Source organism: Octopus sinensis, linkage group LG4, assembly GCF_006345805.1.
Source record: "Octopus sinensis linkage group LG4, ASM634580v1, whole genome shotgun sequence".
Lineage (NCBI taxonomy): Eukaryota > Metazoa > Mollusca > Cephalopoda > Octopoda > Octopodidae > Octopus > Octopus sinensis.
Window position 1 is genome coordinate 68,675,811 of NC_043000.1, and position 8,338 is coordinate 68,684,148.

An 8,338-nucleotide genomic window follows, 5' to 3' on the forward strand; every position below is an offset into this window, starting at 1 on the left:
AATGTTGATGTTATTAATGTTTTTACTACTCTTAGTATTGTTTCTGTTATTGGTCATTTTTTAAAAACTAGATACTATTCATTATCGATTTCTATATTTTCTCTTTCTCCAAGTTTAGGTGTGGGAAGGATGAGAAGGTGTATAATGGTGGCAGACATAGAATCTATGGTTGCATTTGTGAAATGCAATAGATTTGGTGATACCATTGAAGAGCATTAAAAAGAGCTAACTTTTGCTGATTCACTTCTTGTCGTTCCTGATGGTAGTCTTGGTGCTCTGATGACGGTGTTACTAGAACTGGTTGTTATCATGGTTATTGCTCATGACAATGGTGTTGTTACTAATACAGATTTGGTATGGTTAGTAGTACAACATTGGAGTAATATTGGAGAAGTTAGTGGCATAGCCTTGTGGCGTGACAGTTAGGAGTAAAGAATTAGTATGTTATTAGTACAATCTTGGAGTCAGTAGTGGCACAGGTATTGATATAGTTTGTTGTATGAATTTGGCATTGTTAGTGGTACAGTATTGAGGTAATTGGTAATGCAATATTGTGGTAGTTAGTAGCACAGATGTTCCGCAGTTAGTAGTATGGTATTGGATAATTATTGATTTCAAATTTTAGCACGAGGTCAGCAATTTCGGGTGGGGTGTAGTTCAGTTGATTACGTCGACTCTAGTACTCAGCTGGCGTTTATTTCATCGATCCCGAAAGAAAACAAAAAAAAAGGTGATCTCGAAGGAATTTGAACTCAGAACGTATAAACGGACGAAATGCTACTAAGCATTTTGCCCGGTGTACTAATAATTCTGCCAGCTCGCCGCGTTAGTATTCGATAATCATTGTGGTATTAAAGAGTTGGTTATGTACAGGTGCTGAGGTAGTTTTAGAAGAATGGTATTTGATGCTAGTAGAACAGTATCAGTATCATCTACACTCCTTCTTTACAAACTGATATTCGCTTTCTTAATATAAGAAATCGATATGCATTGTAATGACTGAGAGAGCGGACGCCAGGAGCGAGATGAGGCATAACGTTTTTCAGGGCATCAAGTCTTTCACTAAATACTCATTCACTTGCACCTGCAAATCCCTTGAAAAAGATACGAATATCACCCCTTTTACACTTCCCTCTTCTACAGATCTGTGAATTCAAGCTTAAATACGAAATCAGTATTGAGAGGTACTGTGTTGTTGTTGCTGAGCCCCCAGGTCAGTCGTTGTCCATTAAACTTATGATAAAGACACTTAAGACATAAACAACCCACCTTTTTGTATATACAAACAACTGCTGTTGTAACTACACCAATATTTGTATTATTACCTACCCCAACAAAAGTGACAAGCTGGCAGAATCATTATCGCGTCAGACAAAATGTTTAGCAGCATTTGTTCCGGCTTTTTATGCTCTGAGTTCAAAATTCCTCTGAAGTGAACTTTGCTTTTCATCCCATCGGGGTCGATAAAATAAGTACCAGTTGAGCACTGGGGTCCATGTAATCGACTTCTCCCCTCAAAATTATCGGCCTTGCGCCAAATTTAGAATGAAAATAAAAATCATTATTATTACTCACCCAACACTATTGAATGAATTAGCTGATACTTTTTGCAGATCGAGCAATAGAATAGAATCTAGTATTACACAACGATAAACAGCAGCAAAATCAAGTCTGGTGAGATCGGAACTAATATGTAAAGGGCCAAATCTAAATACTACTGGATATTTAGTCTCGACTTCTGCATTTTCTCCAAATCTACTGCACTAAAGTAGTCATTTCATATACATAATGAAAAATTTACATTTCTAGGCGAGAACAGATATAATATTGTGTTCAAGCCTACTCTACAAATGAGTGGACATAAGCGAAAGAGACCAAACGTAAAATTTTGGTTTCAAATTTTGCTAGCTTTATGAACAACGGAAGAAGGCTCTTCGCGATCGTTCAGTCTTCTAAAGACGTCAGCCAAATTACCTGCAATTACCACACTATCGACATTTGAAAAGGAAGGGGTCTGTGAATATGATTCAAGGCATACTGTTTGAATAAAGAAAAGTGGGTATGATCACAGCGAGATCTTTTTGTTCGTAGGTCTGCTGGATCAAGGCTAGCGAATAACAACCTGGTAACTTTAAACCGCAACCATAGCAAAGATCCACGGCAAATATGTAGGGCTGGCTGGAATTACCCAGCTATTACGACTGCAGCAACAAATTCAGCCATAACAATGCTTGCATTGAAGCAATGTCATTTCTTCTATTTGACACGCAAATTCAAACAAATACACCGATTGACAAGGACTGCATATTTCAAAAGCTAGAAAAATGTACATGCTCATATACACATAGTTTTGAATCATCCAACAACAAACATGTTTACGCATGCTTACTCATACAAGCATATTCACCCGTACACATACGCAGTCAGAAATGTCGAGAAACACACACATACATAGCTATTTCATTCAGTCCACTACTTATGAGCATATACATTCAAACTAATACATGCACAGAAACCTGCACAAATAGCACATTTTCTCTCAGTTTCATTTGTATTCCCATACAGCGTACTTACATATATACAGGCACAAGCATTTTAAAAAAAGCTCCCTCAAGCTAAAGAGCATACATTCTCTCATTTACCCATCCACATAGTAACCACAACTAAACATACCTCTTATCTACAAACACTCATCCAGCAAACAGGGAGAAAATAAACAGCACACTCACAGACACACATTTTCTGTTACATCTCTCTCCCCTCTCACAAAGACCACAACATTCCAGCAGTGGTGCTAACTGTTATTACCTACCCACACGCAAGCGACGACCTCACCAAAGGAAAATGGTGGATAGAAAGGAATACGCAATAGAATGAAAGACATTTCGATTCATCTTCGTTAGATTTGACAATTGACCTTTTCTCAATGAAAGACTTGCTGTTAAGGTCAAGGTCAGTTATTTGAAGAATGCTTTAATATCGGTATTTTTGTTTTTATTCATTTTTTTTTTCACTAGACTGTTCATTATGCATCAATGTCTGGCCATTATAATCATATCGTTGCTTGTTCGTCTTGCTGCTGCCGTTTTTTTTCTATTTCTTTCTTTAATACCTGAATGAGAAATATCCTGTAATTGAGTCTTTCCGAATTCCAGTCACCTTTCGTATTATATTGGTGTTGAATAGCAGCAATACCAAGCATTACTGCTTGCATTTATTTCGCAGAGACTTTCAACGTCCACCACTACACCATGTGTTGGTATTTGCGTGTGTGCAGCTGTAAGTATGCATGTCAGTCGTCTCTCCGGGTATATCATCACTATACGGTACGCTGAGATTGTTAGTCGAGTTGGCTCAATTTTTAATGACAAATTTGAAGTCCAAATTCCCACCTAAGCTTTTTTTTTTTAAAAAAAGATAGAACGAATTCTTATATTTATCTCTTACGCTCAAAACTAATTTTGCAGGTAGAAATTTATAAATCTAATCGATTGAAAATTATCACTTATAATATCCTAATTAAAGCAGGAAAGGTGCACTGACGTTATTTGAACATAGGACTACAAAGCACCTAACTAGGTGTCTCCTAGTTGTTCTACAGTTTATATCAATCCATTCACCCCAGAGATGAATGAAATAATTATTACACTGTAAACTATAATATACTAAATTCATTGGTTCATAGCTTGATACGTTCAGTTGTGTGCGTGTCTGGAGGAGCAGGGCTCACTCATTAGATGAGTATTTAGTTGTCCGTGAGGCTGACGCGTCTGGTCCTTCGCAGTTTTGCTTCTGTACTTTTGAATTCGTTGCTGCAATTGTTGTTGCGACCATTCATTAATTCCACTATCGCAGTTGTTCCGCCCGGCAAAGACTGAATTGTAGCTTTGCTGCCACGTTGTACCTCTTTCACTTGGACTCATTGAATGGTTTTCGTTCCTTCGTATTTTAAAGCACGCACTTTAGCTCTGTTAAAGGGGCTTGTGCTTTGCGTTGAAGAAATGGTCGGAGTGGATCAGTCGCGCCTCAAGTAGGTTGGTCACAATGCTTTTGTACCCCGCTAAACAACTAGACCTCCTTCTAAATTAGTTTTCTTTCTTTCGTTAGTCCCTTATGTTGACTCCGTTCTAATTGTTATTTTCATGGCAAATCATTTGTTGCTGACGAGTACCCTTACATTCTTGAGCTTTGCGCATCGGGAAAAATGCATTCAGTTTTTAGGAACTAGATCCCTACAAATGAAGGTCGACCATACATACAGATCACGATTTGTCGTCTTTACATCCAATGATTCTAAATTTTGGACAACCTATGTTATCCTTATCCATTGGCCTACAGAATACTCTAGATACTATCTGGAGGATCCGATGCTGTATGGTCATGTCCACATTAGCACATTCGAAAAATGTTGGTAACTGTCAGACAAGTGGAAATGTCTGTGAATATTTTAAAGGCTTTTGCACCTCTTTTCGTATCAGTTAACCCTAAATAGTCAGATGGTGCATCCAAGACACCCTTGCAATCTCCCATTAACACTAAAAGGTGGGACATTCACAAGAAAGAATCTACACGCCTAAAGAAATCTGGCGGTCCCACTCATGTCGGGTATAGACAGCTACTAATCTGAAGGTGTAACTTGACTGCTGGTCACCTTCAGCACCACCGACTTAGCTTCTGGGTTCACGAGAGTTACAAACTTTTCCGAAACAACACAGCGATTCCACCCTATTCTCACGTCGATATTAGTTTACTTGGAGATACGTACAACTCGCATCTGTCGAATACGGATGTGAAGGCATGCGCCTTAGAAATCATGGTCTTGCCAATAGTCACCATATTTATATCTGGTCAGGTGGTCTTGCTTTCAAGTTGACCCCAAACCAGATTCATTCAGGCTATCTATTCTAAGTAAGGCCAGTTTGAGTCAAAGATTAATCACTTACCCCTATGAAAGGTTCTTCCGGTTAGTTCTGTCAGTAAATTTGTGTAAATCATTTTGTTTATGATCCCTCGCAAATCCTCCATTCTATTTGAATATTTTATTTTAGTTTGTTGCTTCATTTGTAGATTTTAAGAATTGCTGGTGTGTTAAAGTACGTTATTTGTTGGTGTGATGAAGTTATTGTGTTCAATGCTTGTATGCTGATGTCCGTAATTCATTAATTTTTGTTGATTGTATCTATCATTGTGTAGTGGATGATTTATTTTTCCGTAGTTCGTGTTGAAGATGGTGTTCGAATCGTTTGTGCAGATGAGCGTTTTGAATGTTGAGGTATTCTGTTACTGTTATCGTCGCTGTTGTCAGTGATGTGGCAGACTTTAAGAGCGGTACTCTGTTGTTGCTTCTACTGTTGCTGTTGTTGTTGTAGGAGCTTCCATTCTTTCAGTTGTTGTTACTGATGTTGCACGCTAATTTGGGTGTTATTTTGACGTTGTAATTGTTGCTATTTTTGGCGTTGTTGACGCTGTGGGGTTGGCAGTGTTCTTTCAGTTATCTCTGTCTCTTGTTGTTGGGAAAGACGGCCTTAAGATGACCAGTGTTGCCACAATTGTGGCATCTAGATTCTACACCCGTCTACAATGTGCAATTTTCCTCCTGGATCCTCTATTAGCACGAGAATCCTGTCCAGTGTCTCAGGTTTCAGCTGCATCAGAATCTCCAACTCAATTTTCCTTTTTGAATCTTTTAGTAGTAGTAGCGTGCTAGGAACCTCCAACACATCACATTTCATCATCATCATCATCATCATTACTACTACTACTACTACTACTACTACTACTACTACTGCTGCTGCTGCTGCTGCTGCTGCTGCTGCTGCTACTACTACTACTACTACTACTACTACTACTACTACTGCTACTACTTATCTTTAATCTGCATGTTTGTTATAGTCACCTGCCGAGACACGCCCAGCGTCCTGGGGCGTTTGAAGGATAAGAGATGTTACAGTATAACTGAAGGTTGGGGAGGAGTAGTAGCGAAATATCTTCATGTAATACACAGACATTTAAATGGATATTGCTTTTCTAAGGATGTGGGCAGTACCTGTCTGTACAATGTTTTAGATTTCTCTGAGACATGGTTCTCCAGGGATCTTATCTAGATGTTTCTGAAATCCTTTTTTTATCATACCTAGGGCACCTACAATAACAGGAACAGTTCTTGTTTTAAGATCCCACATCTTTTGTATTTCGATTTCCAGGTCCTTATATTTACTTAACTTATCAAATTCCTTTACAGATATACTTTTATCAGTAGGAACACTTACATCTATTAGTCTTAAAGTTCCGAAACAACACAGCGATTCCACCCTATTCTCACGTCTTATAATGTTTTGCCATCACCTAAGAATCTAGTAAGATGGAACGTCTTAGAGAATGACATCTGCAAATGTGGAAATGTCGGTACACTAAAACATATTCTTTCCAACTGTTCATTAGCATTGAACAGGTATACATGGAGGCACAACTTGGTCCTTAAGGTTATCTTCAATGCTATAAAGAACCAAATTCATCTCAACCACACTGAGGAAAAACCGTTGAAAGTACCATCAAGAGATTTCATTACCTTCGTGCGACCAGGTCAGCGGATCCGTTTTAAGAAGAAGATCAAGAAACTTCCTGAGAAAAATGAAAAGTGGAACGGCTATTGGGAGGTAACTGCAGATTTACCTGGGTGCCAGGTTTTCTTTCCCATCCCAGTTACGAAAAAACCAGATATTTTGATGTGGTGTGAAAGAAAGAAAGTTGTAAATATAGTCGAGCTAACGGTTCCTCATGATGATAATACGGACGCCGCATGGGCTCGAGAATTTAACCGTTATGAAAACCTCCTCGAGGAATGTGAAGACGCAGGCTGAAAAGCGGAACATTTTCCTATCGAAGTCGGATGTAGAGGGTTTGTTGGACACAGCGTGAGACGACTGTTGTTATCGCTAGGCCTAACTCATCGTGAAGTCAATACCACCATGACTGATATCCAATCTACAGTGGAGAAGGCTAGCCACTGGATTTGGTTAAAAAGAGACGATGAGCGATGGCTAGAAGTATATTGAGTTCTTCATAACCAGCTGATCTAGCAAGCGGGGCCTCATATCATGAGGGGGGCCGGTGCGCATTGATGCCGCGCGAGAGGTAGGCCCCGAAACGGCGCGCATTCTTCTGATGACCCCGTACACTTGCTAGCTTCCGGTATACGGAGCTTTTAACTGGTAGCGCTTGCATGTGCAAGTTGTTTGCAAGACACCTGTCTTTAATAATTATGTCTGATCGAGTTGCCTGGGTCGTTCTGTCAGTGTTGACTGAAAAATCTCAGAGGACAGTGACATTTTTATCTTGAACGACTGGCTCAGGATGATGTTCATACCAGTAAGCAAGAGTGCTGATTTTGAAGTATTTGTCTATTTTCCAATATGAATATTGTCCTATCCTATCGTGGCGATTTTTGTATTCGTTTGATGTCAGCACAGGACATCCCGAGACTAGATGATCTATTGTTTCATCAAATGTGTCGCAGTCTTCTTCTTCTTCTTCTTCTTCTTCTTCTTCTCTTCTTCTTCTTTCTTCTTCTTCTTCCTTCTTCTCTTCTTCTTCTTCTTCTTCTTCTTCTTCTTCTTCTTCTCTTCTTCTTCTTCTCTTCTTCTCTTCTTCTTCTTCTCTTCTTCTCTTCTTCTTCTTCTTTCTTCTTCTTCTTCTTCTTTCTTCTTCTTCTTTCTCTTCTTCTTCTTCTCTTCTTCTTCTTCTCGTTTTCTTCTTCTTCTTCTTCTTCTTCTTCTTCTTCTTCTTCTTGATGATGTTGTTGTTGTTGTTATTATTATTGTTATTAGGGTAAAATGTCGAGATGCTATGTAAAAAGAAGAAACAGTGAATAAGATATACAGAGTATTCAATGTAGTGTTTTCTCTAAAATACACACTGCCAAAAGAACAGATTTAGCATTTTGGAAATAAATTGTAAAATGACTGTAGAGAGATTATTGATTATGTATACCAATGAAAGAAAAGCATTGACAAAAAGACATCAAAGAACAACGATGGTACCAATATAGTTAAGTGCAGCCGCAGTAACTTGATAAGACTTTCAAACATTTTTCTGGAGAAGCTGTCATCACCATGATAATAACATCCTCTTCCCCTTCCAGAGTAAGTTACCTACACATTACGTATAACAAACATTTTAAACTGGGAATTTTTAATTGGATAGAACTTTGTATACAAACGTATTATAGCAGCTGAATAACTGTGACCAAGTGATGCATTACAATTAACAACGACTGTCAAAATAACATAACTACATCTACATATGATCTATGGATACTTGCAAACTAGTATCTTGATAA